At 39.2% G+C, this 26,005-nt stretch overlaps 1 pseudogene; it reads left to right on the top strand.

Moving 5' to 3' along the window:
• Positions 1-633: 633 nt before the first annotated feature.
• Phb1-ps19 (prohibitin 1, pseudogene 19) lies at positions 634-25,800 on the top strand (annotated as a pseudogene).
• The last annotated feature ends 205 nt before the right edge of the window (positions 25,801-26,005 follow it).

The following is a 26,005-nucleotide window of genomic DNA, read 5'->3' on the forward strand; positions in this document are numbered from 1 at the left end:
GCCCCCTGGAGGTCAGCATCTTCTATTAACAGGGCCTCCTTGTCAATCACTGTCTCCTGGGAGATGAGACCTGTGGCAGCAGCAGAAGGAATCGCTCAGATACTCTTACTGCTAAGAACATAGCAGTGGAACATAAGAGCAGTATTATGGAGATTTCCCCCTGATGTCTTGTTCGATGAGGAAGCACTCAGAGCATCCTCTGTATGCAGAAATTGATAGGCATTCCAGAAAGTTCAGAAACTGGGGGAACTAATGGCATATATAAGCAACCATTCTTCCTGCCTTCCTGACACTTAAAATCTCTTTTACTATCTTTCCTGCTTTGATCTTTTTAAAAGAAATTGTGACAGCAGGATTCACTTCAAATCTGTTCCTTTCTCACTTTATGCTTCATTATTATACGTGCCCTTTCTTTCTTTTTTTTTTTTTTTTTTTTTTTTTTTGCTTTCAATTATAGTGGACTTTTCTGAATATTTCCACCCCAGGATCTCTCTACCTCTAGACTGACTTCTCCGGACTGACAAACCCTTGATTTGAATTTTTCTATTGGAATTTTCAACAAGGATGTTTCAAAGTCATTTCCAATCCAATCCAAGCAAACAACATTCAAAAGCTCCCATGATTTTGTGCCGAATGAGTGGCGGCGGCAGCAGAGTGTGGCGGGTGAATGTAGACGATCCCTTGGAACTGAGACGTCTGGGAAAACCTCGCAGTAGAGGCGAACACACGTGAAGGCTCTGAACAAGGTTCTTGGTGAGTAACAGTGGACAAACTCGGTACCGCGCCTGTTGCTGCTTCTTTTGGCTCAGGTTGTCTACAGCTTCCACGCTTCCAAGGTGAGCTTAGCTCTAATGGAACAGTTTTACAAAGCTGTGTGTGTGTGGAGGCTGGGGTTGTTTGCTAAATGCTATTTTCTTTCTCTCATATTATTTATCTTCCCTCTTCTATCTAAGGAGATAGGAGGCTGAAACCAAATGAGAAGGTAAAAGATCCAGCCACATTCAACCCACATTAAACACACACACACACACACACACACACACACACACACAAAAACACACACACAAACACACACATACACACACACAAACACACACACATACACACACATACACAGACACACATACACAAACACACACATATACACAAACACACACATATACACACACGTATACACACATAGACACACACACAGAAACACACATACACACACATACACAAACAGACACACACACATATACATACACACGCACACACACAAACACACATAGACACACACAGAAACACACATACACACACATACGCACACAGACACACACACATATACACGCACAAACACACACACATATACACACACACAAACACACATAGACACACACACAGAAACACACACACATACACACACAGACACACACATATACACGCACACACAGACACACACAAACACAAACACACACACAGACACACACACAGACACACACACATGCATGCACACAAATACATTTACATCACAATTCTCTCCTTCTGTTTTTGTGTGTGTGTGTGTGTGTGTGTGTGTGTGTGTGTTGTAGAGTACTACCTTTGAAAATCAAAAGGGCAATCCTGAATCCCAGTTGAGATTCAGTTCTTGAATACCAGGTATTTTCTTTGTTCTTTCTCCATCAACTTAAGGCATAGTGGTGGCCTGCCAAGCAGTTGAGTATAGCCTCTCAGGCCTAGCACTGCCCTGACATCTTCTAAAAGGCTGCTGTTTTTGCTGCCCCTCCCTTTCAGCCTTGAAGTGACTCCCAGCCCAACTGGACTGTGTCCTGATCCAAAAGGCAACCTCTTTTGATGCTGACTTTTAAATACAATAGATGCTGCCTTCTTTTCATCTCATACTGTGGTTCTCTTTAGTAGGAACATGGGGGCTTTTCTGCAGGAATAACGGCAGACTCTGCTGGTAGAGGATCAGAGATAATTAGGAACACAATTTTGGTTTTTCATGTACAACTGGGTACACCATGAAAATCTTAGCTATGTGGAATTGTGTTTTCCTGAGAAAGAAGCATCCCCTTTACTGGGACAGCCTCAAGGGTGGAATGAATTACACTGTGACAGCTTACAAAAAAGTCCACACAGTGGTGAAAATTTAATTAACACACACACACACACACACACACACACACACACACACACACACACACCAGACTCCACTGAAATGTTCTGACATCCTGTGCTTTTTTTATTTCTTCTTCTCCTTTTTTATAAGGCAGGTAATTACTTTTAGATATTTTAAATTTATTCATCATGAAAAAGACCTTGTGTTATCATATCTACTGCAGTTAATTGAACAATATTATATATCATGGCTTGTTCGCCATAACAGTGATTTTGTTCTTAATGGGAGTGTTATTTTGTCAAGTTACTTTAATGAAGGGCTTTGCTAAAATTTCTCTCTCTCTCTCTCTCTCTCTCTCTCTCTCTCTCTCTCTCTCGCACACACACACACACACACTCACACACACGCACAGTCTAGATGAACAAATCAAGTTAGAACAGCTTGAAGAAAGGAGTTTCCCTGACGTCTAGTTTACATGCAATGTTTGCACTGAAAAGTATTGAAAAATGAAAAGTATTGAAAAATGTTTTGTGTTTAGAGGTAGAGACAGATCTGTGTCACATTTGACTTAGGTTTTGATGAGTCAGTCATTAAATCATTAAGGTTTTCGAATCATATTTCGGATATAGCACCCATCTGTAAAAAGCATGTAGAGACCAGGCACTAACATGACTGCTTCAAGTCAGGATACAAAGTTAATTATAATATGGTCATTGGCATCACTGACTTCATAGCATTAGTCTGTCTTCCATCGGTGAGACAAAATAGCCAAGATGGTCAACTTAAAACACTGGAAACTCAGTCTGCCTGTGATTTCCAGAGGCTCTGCTTCACAGTTGCTTGGTCACCAAACTCTTGATGTCATAGCAGTAAATCATGGTGGGAGCATGTGGTGGAGGGGGCTGTCCTAGCAGGGCTTCTATTCCTGCACAAACATCATGACCAAGTAGGAAGTTGTGGAGAGAAGGGTTTATTCAGTTTACACTTCCACATTGCCTTTCATCACCAAAGGAACTCAGAACAGGAACTCACACAGGGCAGGAGGCGGGGGAGGACGCAGAGGCCATGGAGGGATGTTACTTACTGACTTGCTTACGTTCCCTGGCTTGCTCAGATTGCCTTCTTATAGACCACCAGGTCAGGGATGGCACCACCCACAAGGGGACTTCCTTGATCACTAGTTGAGAAAATGCCTTACAGCTGGGTCGCATGGAGGCATTTCCTCAAGGGAGACTCCCTTCTCTGCGATAACTCCAGCTTGTATCAAGTTGACACCCAAAACCAGCCAGTACGGGGACTTTTCTACCTCTTGGCAGCCAAGAAGCAGAGACAAAGGAAGGACCACAGCCCTTTCAAGAGGGCCTCTCCAAGGATCCAACTTCCTTCCTCATGATCCCATCTACAAAAGGCTCCTTTGCTTCCAAAATACACTACAGGTGGAAAGCAAGCATTTAACATATAAATCTTGGGGGAACAATTGAGTTTCAAACTTATAGAATTAGACAGTCACACGGGAATCGCGTATTCTCTTGAAGTTCTGTGTAGAGAAATAAAATAAAACAAAATGACATTAGTCTTTAAGACATCACCCCAGTGAGAATTTTTAAAAATCTAAGAACCTAAGGAATCTAGTCTAAAGGAAACTATTAAGAGGATTTATCCTGAGTCCAATGCCAAGAACTAGACAGCCTAATTAGTCTTTTCTGCCATTACTGCACCTTAGTCTGACGCATCAATGCTAAGGTCCAAGTTTCCACCGTTTGAAAGAAAGCGCGTATGTATTAGGTTTTGTCTTCGTTTTCTGAGTGGTACAAAGTATTTTTGTTATCTTCTTTTAGACAGACTACAAAAGGATTATCGTGACATTTAAAGACAGACAGACACACGCACACATGCACATGCACATGTGCACACGCACACACATACTTGTACTTAACTAATACCTTCCTCCCTGCTGTATTCCACTCCCTTGTTTCTTTGTTTTTCTTTCTCCTACAGTTGCTGGTTTATTCTTGAGAACACACACACATGTACACAGCCACATCATAAAGATTGAGTAGTGGGAAAATATAGTCTAGTCAAAAGAAACAGTACATGCTATTCTGAAAGATATGGCAATGACTGTATAAACACAGGAAAGCATTAGAAATATAATTACTTTGGAATCTAACTTATCTATAAGACTCTAGGGAATTGTGCACTTTTTTTTTTCTTTTAACTAAGAGAAGTAACTCGTTAAGCTAGCCCAGGAAGCAATTTGTTTCAGTGTGACATTTTCATACATACATGTTTTTATACTTTGATTTAATTCTTACACTGTGCTCATTTTCTTATGCCATTTTCAACTTTCTTGATTTTCACAAGGAAACCACTCCTTCATTATTTTTAATTGCTTAAGTACCCCAACATGGTGAAAAGAAAACCATGAAAAGAAAAAATTAAACAGAGGAAAATTATTTGTCGTAAGGTTATAGAGTACTGCTCGCAGCAGACAATGGAAGGAAAGGCAGGGCAATGATTGGAAGTAGCTGAACGGTAGTTATACAAGTGCGAGCACAGTGAAACGTCATCTGTCCACCTGCTGAAGGCTGTCCTGAGGAAAGGGTCAGAGAAAGGGTCTTAGCTCTCCCACAGCTCCCAGATAGCAGAGAATTTTCACAATATTCTCGATTTCACAGTATTCATAATTTTCTTGAAATAGGAATATTTTGAGATTCTTCTTTTTATTTTGGTTTCTGAATTTTACAATTTTCATCCTGCTCTGTGTTTGCTAAGCTCCGTAAGTCTGTGGTTTTTGTGTTTGTTGTTAATCTTGGAAATTTCTCACCTATTATTAATTAATCTTCCTTTTGCCTTACCCCTCGTTGCCAGCTTGCATATAGTACATATTTTGAATTGCTACATCATTCTTTAATGCTATGGTTTCTATTGGTCATCATTATTTTGTTCTTCTTATCTCAGTTTGAGGAATTTCTCTTTACTTATCTTTAAGCTCGTTGCTTTAAAAAAAAATCAACTATGTTCTAGTACATTAATGCATCTATAGGAGGTATTACTTATTTATGTTCCTCTAGAACTTGGTGGCAAAATACTGTTGCCAAAGGTACCACACAAGTCATACAACGTGGAAAGAATCAAGGTGCTACTGATGTGGACGTTTTATCCTCACTAGTTAACTTTCACAGTACTAGAAGTTACTATGTACTCTACCAGCAGAGAGAAGTAATTATCAGTCATATTCAGCTATGAAACTTGCAAGCCACAATGATGACTGCTCTGGCAAGATATGCTGACTGGTGTTAATAATGGCATAAGTATTATGAAAGTAATCAACCATTTTCTGATTGGATTTAAATCTTTCTCACAGGATGAAACACATGCCTGGCAACATTATTGGGATAAGAACCCATGATTAGACAGGTCATTAGCCCTAGGAGAGAGCATAGAACTATTTTTCTGCTAGGCGAATATAGTATTAATGATATTATAATATAACTTTTAATTAATGACTTATTATATCCACAGATCAATATAACTCATCATTTGTATGAGAAGCTTCTATTTGTAGAGGCTGGTGATTAGCACAAAGACCCACAAGGGGCCACAGTGCAGAGAATAAGAGACACCAGAATGTTCAGCCCTAGAGGAAATATGTCTGTCATACAACCTCCCAAAGCTCAGGGGTTATTTCAAGAATAGTTGGGAAGCGCGTAAAGACCAAAGGCAATGGATGACTACAAGAAAACTGTCTTTTCAGCACAAAAGGGCCACTGCACATACGAACTCACAGTGGTTGCAACGTCATACACAAAGCCTCAGTCTTAAGCCAGACTGAATCTTAGCACAAGAATTGTGTGTGCAATTCTATCCCTAACCTTGGAGTTATTGACAGTTGTTAACTTCTGGGAGATGGAGAGACAGTCTTCTCTAAGGATGTGATTCCTGATAGGTTGACCACAGTCCAGTGGGAGGTCACACATTCAGAACGTTTCCATAGCACAAATTGATCTTGAAAGATCAATAGGGGGAAGGGAGGTAAAGTTGGTTAGGTACAGAAGGGCAGTGGATCTACAAAGATGTAGAGGAGAGAGGGTGAATATAATCAAAACATATTGCCTCAAACTCTCAAAGAATTAATAAAAGTCCTCTAAATTTTAACTTATATTATTTAATTGTGTGTATATGTATGTGAGTGCCAGAGCTCACAGAGCCCAGAGTCTTCAGACCTCCTTTGAGCTAGAGTTACCGATGGTTGTGCACTGCATGTTGTGGGTGCCAGGAGCTGAACGTGAGCCCATGCTCTTATCCACTGAGCCATTTCTGAAGCACCAGCATTCTGTAACCTTATGACTCACTCTCAGTCTTTCAGTAGGCCTGTGCTGCAAGGCCAGTGTCCCCAGAACTTGCTCTGTCTTTTCTCTCTGTGCACGAAGCATAAAGTCTGGAGAAGTAAAAGTCGCAGGAAATGCCCTGTGCACAGGTAATAAAGGACTGTCCGTGTCTTTTCCCCTAAAAGAAGAACTACACCTGCCTCAGGGAGATCTGTCTCTTTCTTGAAAACCTTGCCACAGAGAGATTCTTTTTGCTTTTCATAGAAGAGTTGGGTGGGGTTTCTGGAGGTAGAACTTGTGAAGGCGTGGGTGGTTCCCATTAGGTAGCATCCTTATAAACATTTTTCTTTCATTCTCAGTCACATTAAAACTTCAGCGACTAATGGGAATCACTATGAGAACATCTATGATTCCAGAAGCTTCCTTTCCTAGTAAATACAAAGAGCTTTGCCTTCATGCTTTCATGTTGTTTTCATGTCTTGCTAGATCTGGGAGGAGAGGTTTGCCGTGCAACATTATTTCATCTGATGCGTCCAGAAAGAGTCACTAACTTTCATTTCGATAATTTTTTCCTTTGGGAAAATAAAGGAGACGCGCTCTAAACCTTGACTGTGTCAGAATCGATGACATTAAGTCGCGCTGCTGGTCTCCTCCTGGGTCTCTGAATTTACTCACTAAAACTCAAAACAGAACACTGCTTTCTTTCAGGCTTCTTTATTTCACACTTAAATCACCTTGAAACTTTCCCAACTGCCCCTGGTGACCTCCGCGTTTCCTCAAATTATGGTGATCTAGTTTTCCAGGTCCCCGTTTATGCCTGTTTTAGAAAGCTGGATGATTACAGCATCCCCTTTCATTGTCTCAGCGTTCCATTTTGACAAAAATTATGTAGTTGCCCTATTTGTAGCAAGCCTTGACTTGAATTCATGTCGGTCTTCCAATGAGCTTGGTAAAATATGATCTTCTCTCTTCTGCATCAGACTACATAGGTTCTCAGTCTGTGTGGTAAATTTTCAGTCAGTCATTCTATCAGGACATCTAAGATCTCTTGTTTACAAATCTATAATGTATTCACTTTGAATTGCTCTCTCTTAAGCTTGTTACGAGTTTTCTGAGGAACTTTTGTATTTTTTAATATAAAATAGAGTAGAGCATGACGGCAGTATTCTAAAACATTCTGAATGGATTGTAAACACGAGAACACAGCAACAAAGAGTCTTTTATGCTGCGAGAGGCTACTCCTTTGGAGTATCTCCACCACTTGGAACTGCTAAACTGCAAATCTGTGAACAGAAACAAAAAGACCTTCTTAGTGTTCAGAAATATTTGAAACCACGATCCTGAGGTATAGTAGTTTACATACATGTGGATGTATGCAGGAATGTTTAACTTAAAAGTAGGGCAGAACTTTCATTGGATTTAGGAAAGTTTGTTCTTTCAATGGAGTGCTCAGTAGATTTTCTTGAGAAGAATAAAGCAACACTGATACTCAGTGAACACATATCAGGGTAGTCCTGACTGACACTCGGGGTTAGACTACAGTGTAACCTCAATGGTTATTGGGAATACAGACTGCTCAGTGTAATCATTGTCAGTCAGAGGTACACTGGTATAGTGCCTTGTCTATTAAATGCTAGACAATTTAAATTTAATGCTATTAAATTTCCCAGTTATTTTCTGATGACTGGGAAATTATTAACATAATGTAAATTACCATGATAAGCACCAAAATTAATGGGTTCCTACAAAAACAAACAAAAAACAAACACTAACGATTTTTTCTCGGAAGCCATAATCTACTGTGATTCTAATATATTTTTGGTTTGGACACAAGACTATTGAAATCGTCTTATTATGTGGTTCATTGGTGGAAGAATGTTTTAGTGTCCTAGACTTCCTCATTCCAGACCAAGAAAGGCTTCACAACCTCACTGAGAAAATATTAATCGCTCAGATAACAACAGTTTGGGAGAAACCTGGGGCGGGTTAACGTTTACACTGAGGCTACACTCTCAGGTTGTGGTATTGGTTATTCATTTATAATTTCAAAAGTATCTTCTATTGGGAAATTTTTCTACCAGGAGGCACTGAACACCCGAGCCCCATATAAGGAATTTTCCAAGTGGAGGGTCCCTCTAAGTTCCTTTCAAAGGGTCAGATGATGGTGTACTATAAGAGATGACAGCCAGAGAGCTCTCTGCCCCTCTCTAGTGTGTGTAGACAGAGATGCCAAAGGTGAGGCCTCAGGATGAACCCCTAGCTCCACCCTTGGCTGTTACTGCAACTCTCATTAAGCTGGTGTTTGCTAAGCCTGCCAACAATGACCACTTCTTTATTTTTTCTCTTTATTTCTCTTTGTGTTTGCTCTGTTTATTGACTTGGCTTCAGCCATTGATCCCACACTGACAGGTGTTACATCTGACTAGAATCTGAAGGCTATCATCATCCCCTTATTCCTGGGTGGAGAAGAATAGATAAATGTGTAGATTCTCTGTTTTGGTAACTCTAGTCAACCCGTACCCTACCCGTACCCGTCATCTACTCTGTCTGCCACTGGGGTTTCTTATTTGCTTGGTTGGCTTTGTTTTTTGAGACCAAGTTTTGTTACATTGAATATTGTTATATAGGTTGGTCTTGAACTCAAGATTCTTCTGTCTTAGTCCACCACTTGTGATTATAGGTATGTGGTATGTCCTACTGCATCTGACTTGTTCCATCAGTGTTTTTTTTTTTTTTCTTAAATTGTTGCTATTGCTTACTGCAATTACTTAGATATGGTAAGGTCAAAGTTCAGGGTTAGCTTCTAAGGATAAGGTGTTGTATTAAAGATAACAACTAAAGAGTAACATAGCCCAACAAGGAGAAATGCTACCAGCCTTGGTGACTAGTAGAATGTAGTCACTTTATCATAGTTCTTCTGGAAAAGGTACAAATAAGCCAAGGTAGGGCTGGTTAATTTGAAGAATCATAGCAGATTATAGTTGTCTGACATAGCCTTTGGGTTATTGGCAAGACAAATCAGAGGAACCCAACCCACCCTAGGGCATTTGCCTTGAAATTAAGCACTGGGGAACACTGTTGACAATGTTAGTTCTTCATGACAGATCGTAACTATCTGCTGTCATTAACATTTTGTTTTCTTTGGGTAAATTATGAGCAAGTCACTTAGTCAGTTGATGGACAGTTGTTAAGCTCTTCCTTCATGCTCAGCTGTCTTAAGGGGAGAACCAGCAATTAAGCAATATCCCTGTCTTTGATGATTCTCCTGTCTGATTGTGTGGACCCTCCTCTCAGGAAGATAAGTCTGTGGGAGAACCCTAGGTGACCATATTCATCCTGCAGTTATTCCCACTCACTACAGGAAGTCTGTACCTCCTTGGCTGCAAAAGGCTATTATTACTCCATACCAGGCTTGCGGTTGACTCCTAAGCAAAGCTTGCGATTGGTCTATAAGTACGATCTGTGACTGGTGGAACTGGAAGTCATGCACATGCAAGCTGTTATTAGTAAAGTTATAATTTGAGCACAACATGTATCTTTTCTAACTGTATAAGCAGGCTACTTTCTCAATCTTGTTAGGTTAGTCTGGAAGACTTCTGTCCCAGCATAGCGACACTTGGCTCCAGCAAAGGCCAAAATATTGCCTGTGTGTGTGTGTGTTCACATGCATGTCTGTCATGAATAGAATGCCATGAACTGGTTGCATCAAACCCAGAAGTATTCCCAGAGCTTTTAGCCCCATACCTACCCAGCAGTAATGGGAACGTAGCTGGAAAGTTCCAGAAAGTGGTTGGAAGCAAATCCTGTGGAGAGTTGAGAATGTGGGAGGCAACGAAGCAAATGCCAGGAAGAGCTGTGAGTGAGATTTTCAAGCCCCAGCCATTTCAAGAGTTTCTGAGACCCAGCCAAGGTGAAGACCCAAGGGTCCTAACACTGGAAGCTCACAAACTGTAACATGAGATTTTGGATACCAGGCTGTGGTAGATTAAATTACAGAGCAACAGATTTCTGACCTGAGCATTTACAGTTATAAGTCTTAGGGTTTGAATGCTGGGAGCAACAAACTTCTAATTTTTGGGGGTCATTAATGGTAGGTCAATAGGTTTGACTTCCCATAACTTTCTCTAACTTGAGCACAGAAAGCTGCATTTACCGTCTGGCTTTTTAAGTCTAGAGTCATAAGCCTTTAGTTGTCTAGGCTTTGAGCTCTGGGTTTGTAAGTCCAGCCAGTAAGCCTCTGGCACTCATGAGCTCAGAGCTGTCGACACAAAGGGGGCAGTATCCATGTATCTGAATAGAGAGGAAAGACACTCAGAAAACAGCGTATTACTTTAGGGCAAAGAAGCAGTGATCTGTAGTATGAGAGTCTTATACAGCAGACAATTGAGAATGCACATTCTAAGTTGACTACTGTTTAAAATATGTGACTACAAGGAGGGGGAATCCTCTACAGAGAGAAGGCACAGGAGGCCAGTATGACTAGGCATACTACAAGGTCGTCCAGAGTAAACTTTGCTGACTTATACATGTAGGTCAGGTTCTCAAGTGTCAGGCTGCCTGAAGCTGGAACCATGGCTAATATTCCTGTCCCTTTTCCCTGTTCCCTTTGCCTTCCATTCTTCCATTAAGATCTATGACAGAGGGTCACTATTCTCTGATATTAGATGGTGACTGGAGGAGAGATTCCAGTTTGAAACCTAGATACTTCTGCAGGACAAATATCCTCTCCTAAAGGAATTTTAGTGTTCCTAGTCCCTAATAAACTTAACTTTGATGAAAAAACCTTTTCTGTAGCGGAGCATGAAGCATCATTTAACTAGTGGTGCGTCTATCAGCTAAAAGTTGCACTAACGGACTAAAAGTGGTGATAGTGACACATCCCTGTATTTCTAACTGAGGCAGGAGGATCCTGAGGTTGAAGCTAGTCTGAACCAGGAGAATCCTGAGTTTGAGGCCAGTCTGAACTATAAAATAGAACCATATCACAAGCAAACAAAATCACTAATGTTGTTGAATAATTTAAAAATCATTAAAATAACTGGACAAATAATTTTTTGACAAATATGAGTATCTATTAAGATCTATAGGATTGAGACATGTATTTAGAATAGCAGTTCTCGACCTGGGGTGGGTCAAATGACCCTTTCATAGGGGTCACATATCAGATAGTCTGAATATCATATATTTATCTTAAGATTCATGAGTAGCAGAATTACAGTTATGAAGCACCAATGAAATAATTTTATGAACGGGGTCACCGCAACATGAGGAACTGTATTACTAAAGGGGTGCAGCATTAGGAAGGTTGAGAATCATTGATTTAGAGAATAAAATGGATATATTTTATGTGCTTGGTTTATGTATAAACTCTATTTTATATATATATATTACATAAGATATATATTATTAGATTATGTATTATACATGAATTTAAGTGACTATGTGTGAATTGTGTATGGAATTAAAATTCTTGGTACTCTACAACAGTCTATACATAAATGGTCATGGAACACCTACTGAAGTGTCAGCTCTTTCTTATAAACTGCACTAGAATCATTCTATCTATCTATCTATCTATCTGTCTGTCTATCTATCTATCTATCTATCTATCTATCTATCTATCTATCTATCTATCTATCTATCTTCTATAATGCATTGGCCACTGCCTTCTCAAATTTCAAGATAGTATAATTACTAGTCTCTCTCCACCTCAGTGTCTAGAGAAATGGCACCTTTCTCAGGATAGATTCATAACAATCACTGGGAAGAATTCCAACTGAAGGATGTATTCCCAGTTGAGCTTTTCAGTTAACTTCATAGCTGTTGGCATGAAGTTGAATGCAAGTTACCTTCTCATTGCTGTTATAAAAATATTTTAGAAAAAGCAGCTTAAGGGAAGACATGTTTATCTTGGCTTACAGTCTGTCGGGGTGGAAAAGGGACAGTGGTAGAAATGTGAAGCCACTGAGTGTCTATTGAGACATCTCAATAGACAAAGTGGACACTGCATAGGAAATTTAGCTGAACTAAGAAACCACAAGGCCTGACCATAGTGACCAATTTCCTCTAGCTAGACCCTACCTCAAGTTCTACCACCAGCTGTGAACAGTCAAATATAAAGGTCCTTTAGGGGAGCCCTTTCACATTCAAACCACAAGACTAAGAAAATATTTTAAACTAAAGTGTCATTTCTCAAAGCATACAAAATTTACTTGGGGGCTTCATAAAACAAAAGAAAAAATATTACTAGGGAATTTAAATCCTTACCTCTCCTTCCAAAGTAGGGTTCTTGGGAGTAAGCACCAGCCTTTAACAGAATATTCTGAATCATAGTTGAATAGCATCTTCACACCCATGAACTTAATCTAGATACCAATCAGTTCTGGCCACTGAATTTCTCGTGTTCTCCCAATGAAAACTTTTCTTGGACAGTTCCCATAATGCCCCTAAACACAAGCCTTTATTCCCAAACTCCTTCATTCAATTTTTCCCCACCCTCCATTTCTCAGCATTCCAGACACCAGAATTCTGTATGGACTTATGGTTCAGGTGCTTATAAGACATCCTGCTAATTAGACCCATTGGCAAGCCTGTCACTGCAGGAGTCCTAGCTGGATACACTGTAAATCCCCTAAATAGTGACAGAAAACCTGTTGGTATTGCTGAGTCCTCCTCATCTGCTGTTGGCTGAGGTTGTAACTTCCTCAGTCGGCATGCAAACCATAATGAATGAGTATATTTCTAAATCGTTGGCCCTTATCTGAACTCTGGGCTCACTGTGAGTCATGCCTAGATAACAAGTTACACGATAATACGTCCAACATCCCAGTCTGACTTGCTGTGTTCCCATACATTTTAGATCAAGCACATCGGCTTATTGTATGGATAATTGGGTTTACAGCCTTGCCCTGGCTGGTCCAGTGGCAAAGCAAGACTTCCTCCTGTCTGAAGCCAATCATTTCACTTGATTGTTGAATTATTCTGATTTCTGCATCCCGTACCAGACTATAATTTCTAGGAGATCAGTGAACTTGTTCTAATTATTAAAAATATCCACTCTATTCCTAATTCGTAGCAGAGAGCTTGGCACATAATAAGAACTCAGTAAATATTTGTTAAAGGGAAAAGTGAAAATGGTAACACTCTTGTGAGTACTGGACCACACAGTTTAACCTTCATCTTAGGATCTATTCTGTTATTCAAACTTGGAGAAGAATTTAAGTAGCGAGTTGAGATGCTCTTGGTGAAATAATGTAACATATTGGGACACATAGGCTTTAGATTAGTGTTCAATTTAAAAAACGAATTAGAAAACCTTCTGACCTAAATAAAAGGGAACATACTCCTGGATAAAAATGAAAACCAGTTCCCATTGCTTTGAGCGTTCATAGGTTCATCGTGATTGAGTACTCAGACTCCTCTTATGAAATCTGTTTAGATCATTTCCTCCACTCTCCGTTGGCAACAAAACAGAACAGTGTTGCTTAAGGAGCTCACCACAGTCCCTAACCACTGTGCAGTCAACAGGAAGGTTCATTCTGAGTGCCTTTGGGGTTTGGCCCTCATCTTGCACATTTATGGAAATTAATTGACATTTCTTGCTTCCACAAACGCACTCAGATCCAAGTTGATACACCAGGAACTCAAAGGATTGAGGCTGTTTTCTCTCTCTCCACTTAGAACAAAGAATTATCTTTCCTTACACAAAAAGCTGCAAAAACAAGACTTGGAAGGGTCAATGATGGTATCCTCAATTTGATTAACTGTTCTGCACCAAGGAAGGTGAAAAACCAGCCCAAATGCAAACTGCGTATATAATTTCAAGTTTTGTAGAAATCATGGCTTAAAAGTAATAGGAAATAATTTTAGTAACTTTAATATTAAAATCACCATTTCAGGATGTAAACAGTAAGAAAAATCTGGTTATTTTTGTATTATATCTTTTTGCTAACTCTTTGAAATTTAGTGTGTATTTACATGTATAGTATATTCTAATACAGAATAACCACATTTTAAGATCTGAATGGTCATTCATGGGATGAACGTCATACAGTAGGCGAGATAGCTGTAGAATATGCCTTTGTGCTATAGTTTCCATTCAGTCTACAGAGATGTTGACATTTGCTACGACTGCAGACACCAGAATCCCAGCGAACAATCAGCTGATATTTCTGAGAAGTTTTAGCAGATTTGATTAGCAAGATCACTCAAAGGCTGCTGTGGTCTCCTAGGCTCATGCTGTAATTCTTGCCGTACCTAGTACTGGACACCTCGCTTTTATCCAAGCCCAGTGTGCAGAGGCACAGAGAGGGGTGTTTCCTCCTTGTCTTTTCAGCAGAAGAAGAAGTAATCAAGCCCCAAATGACCTCGTTACACAGTGTTTTTACAGTTACTCGGATTTGCTTTTGTATTTCCTACTCTAGGTAGTTTTGAATATCAGGCGTCATCCTTCTAGGCCAAGAACCTACCAATTTTTGTGAATAGCTCTTTTTGTATTTAGGATTTTAATAGAGATAGCCAGTGAATTTGTGAAGAATGAATGAGTTAACTCTATTTTCAGAAGACTAGAAACAATTTCTCACGTTATTTCTTTTTTTTTTAACTTAAGAGAATGTGTGTGTCTGTCTTTCTGCCTGTTTCTGTCTCTGTGAGTGTATTCACAAATGTGTCTGTGGGTGCCTGACGAGAACTGTAAAGGACCTCAAGTTCCTTGGAACTGGGATGTTACAGGTGTTTGTGGGCAACCCTCCAAGTGTGCTGGAATCCATGATTAAGTTACAAGTGTTCTTAATGACTGATCTTCCCAGTTCCTCTCATATTTTAAATGCAACAAATCAGAAAGGTTATAGTGTGGATTTTGACCTTAGTCTCAGCTTATTTTCAAACATTGCTTAAATTTATTGGTGCTGCAAAGCCTACTGAATGAATGCCTTAGGCAAGTCTTGATAAAGACACACTGGCAGCAGGCTCCAGTATCCTTTCCCATTCTCTCTGTATTCACATCATTTTTGCCTTTGGTTGTTTTTAATCTCACTGCTTCTGGGCAAGATCTGGTATGAATAAATGGGTCTTGTGCCAAATAGAAAACCACCCACCTGAGGGAATTGACTCTGTTTTGATTCACTTGGAATCTGTTCTCTGTACTTCCCAGATTTCATTCTTGTCCTCCCGTCTGTGCTGAGATGACCACTTTTTCCTTAGAGGCTTTGTTTCTAAGAATTTCGTCTTTTCTTGTGCAATTGCTCAAGGAAAAGCCTTTTAACACTGCATCCTTTCAGTTTGCATGTATTGTTTCTATTGTTTCCTGCTTATTAAAATAATATGTCCTTTCTAGTAGGAAAACAAAAAAATAGAAGAAAGAAGAAAATAAAAATTGGCCACAATGGCAGTACACAGAAAGTGTGAATATTTTGATTTATTTCCTTGTACGTTTTCGTGTGTATATATTTAAAACTAAATTGAAATCACATTTTACATGGTTTGATTTTTTTAATGACCTCATTTCTATTTCATGGGAGCATAAGTGTTAATAGCTTTAAAATTCCTAAGCCATGTATGTTTCGTGATTTACTTAGCAGTTACCCTATTGTTGGAAATGGCAAGTGTTCATGATTTTTCTTCATTAAAAGTTATGCTTTCATTAGCATTCCCGTACAAAAATGGTACTTCAGCGAACATTGTTGGACATCGAATTTTAACAACTTCGCTGAATTTACTTTCTAGGACTGAAACTGCTAAAGAAACTTTCTAAATGTTTCTAAATGTTTGCTGTGCATCTTATTAAACAGTTGCATCATTGGAGAAAATGCAAACCCAAAAGAATATGAGAATATTAATTTCAAATCATCCTTTTTGGCTTTTAGCTCAGCACTTCAGTCTTTTTCAACTGCAATTAGTTTTTTGAGGAGATAATATCCTTTTGTTTTATAAGTCATTATACCTTATTATTAAGAGTGCGCGCGCGCGCACACACACACACACACACACACACACACACACACAATTATTCTGTTATAGAGAACACAGAATAGTATAACAAAGTGCAGTAGATTGGGTGGCTTACAAAGAATAGACATTTATTTTGCATAGTCCTCGAGGCTGGCAGTCTGAAACCTGGGTGGCAGCAAGGTCAGATCTGAGTGACAACCCATTGTTAGACTGCAGAACTTTGACTTTGTAAAGAAAGGAAGCTATATGAAAGCTTTCTGGGATTCCTCATACAAGGTACCTTCTCATGAGGGTTCCACCTAATAGCCTACTCACTTCCCAAATGTTTTGTCTCTGACTGTCATCATATTGACCAGGAAGAGTCCAATATGAGTTTTTGAGTGACACCAATGCTCAGTCTATAGCAACTCCTATGTTAAACTTTCTTCTGAGACTTTTAAGAATTAAAACATTATTCCCATGAGTGTTTGTTGTGTTTAGGCTAACAAGTCTTGGTCTACCATACTCACTGTGAATGCAAATGAGGTGTTTCATTTTACTTTTCAGTTCTGTTGATTGCTTCCTTTTGTGTTTCTAATTAGAGTGGTGTGTGTGTGTGTGTGTGTGTGTGTGTGTGTGTGTGTCTGTGTCTGTGTGTGTGTACAGACATGCTGGGACTTGCTTATAGATATTCTTTTCAGTCTTTATTCACTCTCTCCCAAGGACCTTTTTATTCTATCACATGACTTCTATTACAAGGAACACTCATAGACATGCCACTCTCACTCAAGGAGCCAAAGTCTCGAGCGTGTGCTGGATGACTTTTATCTGTCAGAAGGGGAAGTGAATAGGTAAGAATCTCACATTTTACACAGAACTGTAGCAAACTGAACTAAAAATGCTAATACAAATTTAAGAGAGTCTTTTGAAAGTTCTCAGCTCTTGCAAGCAGGATGAACGTAGACTTGGTTACTCAAGTGTAAACATGGGTCACATCTATGGGAGAGGAAATATGATAGAGATAACAGAGTCAAGAGCCCAGAAGATAACCAAGAGTCACTGAGTAAATGTCTTTCACTCCCAAAGATCCTAATGAAGGGAACAGAAAGATGTCTCTTGATATAGTTCCAAAGTTCTAGAGTTGGCCCCTGTTTGTACCTCTGTGAAATGTGAATCTGTACTTCAGGTATGTGGTGCTATGCTATACTCCCTAGTGTGGTGACTAATTGTGTATGTCAGATGGGAAAACAGAGTCCCCAGATATTTGGTCAAACATTATTCTGAGTGTTTCAGAGAGGGTATTTTTGGGATGTCTTTAACATTTAAATTGGGAAAGCAGATTTCCCTCCTTAATTTATGTAAGACCCATCCAGTAAACAGAATGTCTGAATCTAACAAAAGGTTATTTCTCAAGAATAAGAGACTTAATAATGTGTGTTTTACCCAGCCATCTCTATGGCTCCTTAGGAATCTCCTATGTCAGGGCTAATCCTAGGTCTGTTGAGTTCATGTAAGGTAGGATCCCCTATATCTTTTTAACTACCTGAACTTGGAGGTGGGACACTTCCCCCTTGTCTTCAAAACTGAACTTAGATATTGTTCTTTCCTAGGCTCCAACGCTGGTGACTGTCAGGTTGGCTCTATGCCAGTGGTTTTCTTGCTTTTCAACTTTTTAGACTCACACTCACACTATGCCATTGGTTCTTGTCGATCTCCAGCTTATTAACTGCAAATCTTGGTACTCTTCAAATTCCCTAGTAACATGAGTCAATTTCTTATAGACTCACTCTCTACAACATATCTCCATCTCTTTGTCTCTGTCTCTCTGTCTGTCTCTCTCTTTCCCTCTACTCCTCCCCCCTCCATACATTCCACTGATTTTGTTTTACTGGGGAGCCTATCTAATACGGAGACATAAAACATGTGTTTTTATTTTTTTTCGACCTTATTAAGAAACAGAACTCAAAGAGCTTCACCCAAGAAACTTCATTTGAGGCGTTTGATCTGAATGTAGGCCTGACTCTGAGTTCATAGACATTGAGCAAAAGTCTCATGTCATAGTAGAGGTTATTTATCAGGGTCCTAAAACTGATATGTTACTCATGCTTTTCTTTTACTTTTTGTCACTGTAACAAATTCCTGAGAAACCATTTCAAAGGAGGTAATTTGTATTTGCGGGCATGGTTTCAGAACTTTCAGTTCATGGACACTGACTTTTTGTAGGCGTTTGTAATCCACGTACATCTGGGTGGAAGCGTGTGTTAGAGCCCTGCCCTCCAAAATTTCCATCACCTCCTAATAATGCCATCCTATGATGAGACCCCTATAGTTCTCCTGACCCTGTCCCATGTCAAAGACCAGATCTCTTGATCTGCCATCTTGGGGCCAAACCTCTTTCTTGATGATACTTAGTGTCTAAACCTTAACAAACTGTGATTGAGTTTTGTATATGAAAATAATGAAAACAGTATATGGTGGTACTTTACTTCAAACTAGTGTGAATTCTTTCCATTTAAAGGTGGGTTGATTTGTGATAGGCCTCCAGCCAACAAAATGTAGCAGGAATGATTCTACTCAGTTTTCAAGACTAAATCAGAGACACGCTGAAACCTCTGCTCAGTTCTTCAAGAAGATTTTAATTTAGACTTCTTCATGTTTAAGAATCTGACTTTCGGGAGGCTTCCGTGCTGTGTGGAAAAATTCTGCCTCTTACTCATTAGTCTGAGAGTCTCCATTAAGTTGAAACATTAGATAACAGTAGGTCTTGATTGGTAACCTCTTTTAGTGTGAGGTTTCTTAAGCATTTATTAGCATTCACCCTATTCATGATATCACCTTTCATTGACTATGGTATTAGGTTCTAACAAGTAGCCTCCCAACTCTGTGTTTTCTTCATAATTTTGTATCTTTTTGTTTGAATACATTTCTGTACTTCTTCACTTAATAGGATCTCTCTTGTGTCTTTCTGGGCTATTGTACTTTGGGGTATTGTTTACTGTGGCATTAAATAATAAAAAGAGCACCATCCGATGCTATTTCTGGCTACTTTCTAGTCCCAATGATCTCGCTGCTTCCATGGCTAGCCCCATGTATTGACCGCCCATCTTGCAGCTCTCTTGCTATGAACTCTGCTCACATTCCCTGCCATCTGCCCTCTGTGGTTATAGTCATAAATCCTGTAACCTTGTAAAATCAAAACTCTTGAGGCTTGTAATTTATCAGTCAGATTTATATCAGTAAATTCTCACCCCCCAAAATGTCCACACAACGAACTTGGAGCCAATTGATATTAATTTAAGCTGCCCACCTAGAAAAGACAAATTGTCCTATAATTATCCATAACTTATAAGATATTCATAGCTACCTGTGGCTATTTAAAGCACATGGGATCTATTTTGTCTTTCTTTTTTTCCATCTTCCTTCCTCCCCTCTCACCTATCTCTCTCTCCTCTCAAAAAATCTCTCAGTCTGCCCTCCTTTTCTACTGTCCAATCACAGGTTCTAGCTTTGTCTTTCATCTGCCCTCACCTGCTTATAGACAGCAATCTACAGTTCAGGAGCACAGGCAAGACCAAGACCCTTTCACTTTTATATCAGATACTTAATCCTTGACCCTCAGATTTAGCATAGACCAGAATGAAAGCCCAAATAACAAGTAGAAGACCTACATCTCCTCCTCTGGTCACATTCACAAATTATCATATTGTACCATAGCTCTTTATCAATTGTTACACAAATGTAAAAGAAGACTTGTAGGAAAAAGTCCTTATTGAGATATTTATATTTATTGCCATTAGAATATTAAAGGTCTCTTCTCAGTGCCCGTCTCTCTTCAGACTTCTCCTTCATTTTTATCTTTAACATATTTCCATTCTTCCCAAAATATTCACATGAGTTTAGTAATCCTATGATATTCTGATTTGTCAAATGAGTGATTTCTACTCTAATACAGCTAATAATTTCTATATTTGATATCATGATGGTTTGTTTCCCTCATATTTTGATGGGTGACAGAGAACACTTTAAAACTTAATGTGTGTGCGCGTGTGTATGTGTGTGTGTATGTGTGTGTATGCGTGTGTATGTGTGTGTGTATGTTTGTGTATGCGTGTGTATGTGTGTGTGTATGTGTGTATGTGTGTATGTGTGTGTATGTGTGTGTATGTGTGTGTATGTGTGTGTATGTGTGTATGTGTGTGTATGTGTGTGTATGTGTGTGTGTATGTGTGTGTATGTGTGTGTATGTATGTGTGTGTGTTTATGTGTGTATGTATGTGTGTGTGTTTATGTGTGTATGTATGTGTGTGTGTATGTGTGTGGTGTGTGTGTTTATGTGTGTATGTATGTGTGTGTGTTTATGTGTGTATGTATGTGTGTGTATATATGTGTAAGTGTGTGTGTATGTGTATGTGAGTGTGTGTGTATGTCTGTGTATGTGTAAGTGTGTGTGTATGTGTGTGTATGTGTAAGTGTGTGTGTATGTGTGTGTGTATGTGTGTGTATGTGTGTGTATGCATGTGTATGTGTGTGTATGTGTGTGTGAGTGTGTGTATGTGTGTGTATGTGTAAGTGTGTGTGTATGTGTGTGTGTATGTGTGTGTATGTGTGTGTATGTGTGTGTATGCGTGTGTATGTGTGTGTATGTGTGTGTGTGTTTATGTGTGTATGTATGTATGTGTGTGTATGTATGTGTATGTGTTTATGTGTGTATGTATGTGTGTGTGTGTATGTATGTGTGAGTTTTGATATCTTATTACCCATTTGTTATGGCAGTTTAATGTACTATTACTTTGTCCTACATACTCTCAAAGTTTTAGATTATGTAGTTTGTTTTTACCATATGCTAGTTTTAGGATTGTGCAAACCATACTATAAATATTGTATCCAAATTTACTCTACCATTTCACCCCACCTTCATTTTTAACTGCCTACTTGAGATCAGCAGAAGAGAATGGAATGTTCAAAACTTCCACTACATTTTCATTTCCCTACTTACCTGGACACTTAACTTTTGGCCTCTCATAATTTGGGTCTTCGGTCCATGTTGTTATGACTGTCATAACCATCTTATGCGTTATATATCTTTCAACAAAAAAGTTATTTCATTATTTTATTCACATTTATTTAAATGTGTGTGTCAGAGAAGGGTGGGATCTCCTGTACTACAGTGTGTGTGTGGAAAGGGGGCAGCACTTGTGTGCTGGTTTGCCCTCCATGTGGGTCCTAGGGATTGATCTCAGTTCAGAAGATTTTGTGAGAACTTTACCTGACTCCTCAACACACACACACAAATATCTTGATTGATAAATGCTTTCTTCATCTCAAAATAATCTTGTAATTTTTGGGATACTTTTAGATTTATGCAGAAATTTCTTCTGCTTTTAATATTTTCTGTTACCCAAAATGCATTTGTCGCAGTGAGAAACCAACTCTGGGCCATTACTTATAACTAAATCTCAGATTTTATTCAGATGTCTCAAGATTTTTTCCCCACTAAAGTCCTTTGTTGTTGTTGTTCTGAAATTCTACCCATGATTCAACATTGCATTTACTTGGTCTGCCCTCTCAACCTTCTCTTGTTCTGTGACAATTTGTCTCTTAGATAGCAAGCTGTTAGCATCTTTAAGGGATGCTGGCAGGGGTTTTGTAGAGTACCCCTGGACCTCAGCGTATTGTGTTTTCTTCATTGGTAGACTGCACATGACTCATGGCTGCTGTTACTGCTGCTCCATCACCTGGAGTGATGCTCAGATTTCTCCTCTGAAAATTTTCTCCTCTTCTCACCCTCCTCTTGTATACTCTGTTTTTTGGAAGAAAATTATGAAGAACGTCCCATGTTTGGGTTTGTGTCAGTTGGTAAAGGCCACCTACTTGAAAAGTTGATGGTTTTTCCACATTAAATTGTATTTGGAGGCTTTCTTAGTTCATATTTGACTTTTGATTATTTTTGTTTAGCTTTTAATTCTTTTTTGTTGGCTTGTATCATTTTTAGTATTCTGCTTTTATGGTTCGATTTTCTGTGCTCTTCTTTGTCCCTTCTAGGAAGGATTCCTAATTAATTTTACTGGCCATCGTCTGAGGGTTGCTGATTGTTTCTAACATGTTCATCACTGGAAATGCAGACCCGCAGTGCAGTTCACCAGAGCTCAATGCAGCAGGGACTTGATCTTTGCAATGGCCAAATGTTCAGCTCTCTACTGCCTTACAGACGAATCACGAAAGGGATCGATCAGCTTAGCTCTCACGATGCTGAACTAAAAGAGGACACTTTAAACCTCCATTGGCACATTGAGTCATTCCTAAGCTGAAAATGTGACCTAAAAAGAAATCTCTCGTTTTGTAACAGCACAATCTTTTTGGTTCAATTTTTAATAGCTACCATTTGTGTACTTGGCACTATCCTGGACTGTTTTTTTTTCCCCCTGTGGAACATCTTATTTTATCTTCCCAACATTCCTTGAGGGTAAGCCTTGTTCCCATTTTACAGAGTAGAAGTCATGATGTGAAGTTTAGAGGAGAGAGGAGATCCTACCTTACATGAACTCAGCAGACCCAGAATTAGCCCTGACATAAGGAGATTCCTATGGAGACACAGGGCTGAGCAGAACACACAATTTCACATGAGGAAGTAGCTCAGACCTTCTGATAAACATGATTTACATTTCATAGGAATGAAAGTACACAAGGCTTGTTATTAGAAGGTTGCCTCTATTGGCATTTAAACACCATGATTTTGGCCATGGTTACTCAGACTGGAGGAATGGACTCAAATGGAGTATTATTTTTCAGCCAGGAAATTACAAGTTTTGAAATACTTAACAAGTTTCATAGATATCCAACTTGTTCCTGATAGATAAATAAGTTTTATTTTTCAATTTTAAAGCAGCCAATTCTCATAGGTTTTAATAGATAACTAACAGACAATTCAGAAAATTACCAAATTCGAACCTAGCATATTAAGAGATATTGTTTAGATAGGATAAAGAACAATATGAAGTTATTAACCAAAGTCTCTTCCCAATTACAAGGTAAATGACTACACACAAAATTTCAGTTTTTAAAAACGGCAAGTCTGAATTTAGTGAACGAAATAAATGTGTTCGAAGAGAACAGGATATATTCTTGGTAGTTCTGTTAGTGTTTTCTGAGCACACATTTTGGCCGGAAAACTTAAAGCTTACCATATTGTTTTTCAAGAAGGCGATAGCATTCAAAATGTGCTTGCATTTTAGTCTATAAAATGCATTTGAAGCATAACTATTACAGACTTTTGAAAGGCAAACTTTATCTCCAATCTGATATCCAACAGGGAATATTGAACTTCGGATTTAAATGAGATTATCTTGAAATCTGATCTTTGTTAAAATGGTATTTACTGGAAGATTGGACATCCTGTCACATTATATAAAGTCGTAACATTTCTAATGTCATGCCAAGTTCCCCCGTGCACATTCTCTGTCTTGGTGCACATGTAGGGGAATTGCAGCAGACATTGGCAGTGCTAAGCTGTTTTAAATCCCTCACTGAACTTTCAGAAGTTGTAAGTTCTATCTGTGAGGGTGGGTTTAAAAAAATAGTGTATTTAGATTGCTGGACGTGATGTTAATCTTTGTTTTAGCATTTTATTGTATCCCAAATTGGAACAAATCAGAAAAGATAAACCTTTATGGGACTACAGTTATTTCTTGTAAGACACTTGCTAGTAAAATTGTTCTCTGCTTTCATTTATTTTTATTTTTAGTTTAAAAGCTAAAGCCAAGCCAGGAAGAGGAAGACAGGACAAAACCCCTCAAATCAAAGTAAACATTCCTGCAGCAGAGGTCAGTGGTATGAAATAAAGCGTATAGCAGTGCATGGTGCTGGAGAGGCAGGATGCTGCATACGATCTCTTCCTGCCTATCTTGGATTGTCTGTCTTGTGGACATTCCTGCAGTGAGACAGATTCTATCAAAGAAAACATTTTTTATACTTACCTTCCAAATATATGCTTCATGTGGAATATGTTTCTTTTTTTTCCATTTCACAGATGAAAAAGAAAATTATGAATGATATTCAGGCCTTGCCCAGTCATTCATGGGTTTATTCTAATTGACAAAAAGTTTAAGGATGAAATTTGAGTCACTTATATTTCACTCTATATCTGCGTTATCAGAACCCCTGGAGTTTTTAAGCATGTGGGAAAGATCTGTGGAAGCCAGTTATGATGCCCGGGCCTATAATCTTGGGAGACTGAGGTAGAAATATTCTTGTGAGTTCATGGCCAGCATAGCCTAGAGAAATTACCTTTGTTTCAAGGAAAAAAAATCACTGTGATGTTTTAATAAAATTTTTATGCAAATTTCTGGCAGAGTAATATGTGCTTCAAAAGCTTTAAAAAGAGATACACTTGACATAGTTTTTGCTTCTAGAAGCAGATGGCCAAAGTGGTTATTAAATGTTTATGCTAATTTTGTGTTTCTAAATTGGCTACAAAAATATAGAGGATGATAAAAAAGAGTAAAACACATTGCTTAAAATAATTTTACTCGTGGAATTCATGTGGAGGTCAGAGTGAAAGCAGGTGTGAGTAGAAGCCACAGGAGTCACAGCTGCCGATGTGTCTGAGTCCATAGGAAACTTCGGCCTGACATTAGCAGTTGCAGGAGGTGTGGTAAACTCTGCTTTCTGTAATGTAGATGCTGGGCACAGAGCTGTCATCTCCGACCGATTCCATGGCATACAGGACATTGTGGTAGGGGAACAGACTCACTTTCTCATCCCTTGGGTACAAAAACCAATTATCTTTAACTGGACCGTGGACTGACTGTACAGGTCGCAAAGACTTGCAGAACATCCACATCACACTATGTATCCTCTTCCAGCCAATGGCCAGCCAGCTTCCTGGTATATTTACACCAGCATTGGTGAGGACTTTGATGAGCAGGTGCTGCCACCTATCACCTCAGAGATCTTCAAATTAGTAGTGTCTCGATTTGATGCTGAAGAATTGATTACCCAGAGAGAGCTGGTCTCCAGGCACGTGAGCGACGACCTTACAGAGCAATCAGCAATATTTGGGCTCATCCTGGATGACATGTCCCTGACACATCTGACCTTCGGGAAGGAGTTCACTGAGGCAGTAGGAGCCAAACAGGTAGCTCAGCGGAAAGCGGAGACAGCCAGATCTTCGGAGGAAAAGGTTGAGTAGCAGAAGAAGGCAGCGATCATCTCTGCTGAGAGTGACTCCAAGGCAACTGAGCCGCTTGCCAACGCGCTAGCCACAGCATGTGATGGCCTGATTGAGCAGCAAAAGCTGGACGCTGCTGAGGACATTGTACACCAGCTCTCCCGCTCTTGGAACATCACCTACTGGCCAGCAGGGCAGTCGGTGCTCCTCCAGCTTCCCCAGTGAGGTCAACCAGGCCATGGCCTCTATTCTTTCTGAATGACACCTTCCTTCTGCCTCACCCCATAAATCACTGTGAAATTTAATGATTGGCTTAAGGTGAAGGAAATAAAACTAAAATCACTTTAAAAATTAATAATTTTACTCAAGTCTAGTTTGAAAGAAAAAGTCAATAGCCAGAAGACCAAGAAAACTACACATGCTTATAATCATAAAGCATCGTACATATTTTCCATTAAGCCAAGTTGAAAAGTAATTTCA

The sequence above is a fragment of the Rattus norvegicus genome, chromosome 20, assembly GCF_036323735.1.
Source record: "Rattus norvegicus strain BN/NHsdMcwi chromosome 20, GRCr8, whole genome shotgun sequence".
Taxonomy (NCBI): Eukaryota; Metazoa; Chordata; class Mammalia; order Rodentia; family Muridae; genus Rattus; species Rattus norvegicus.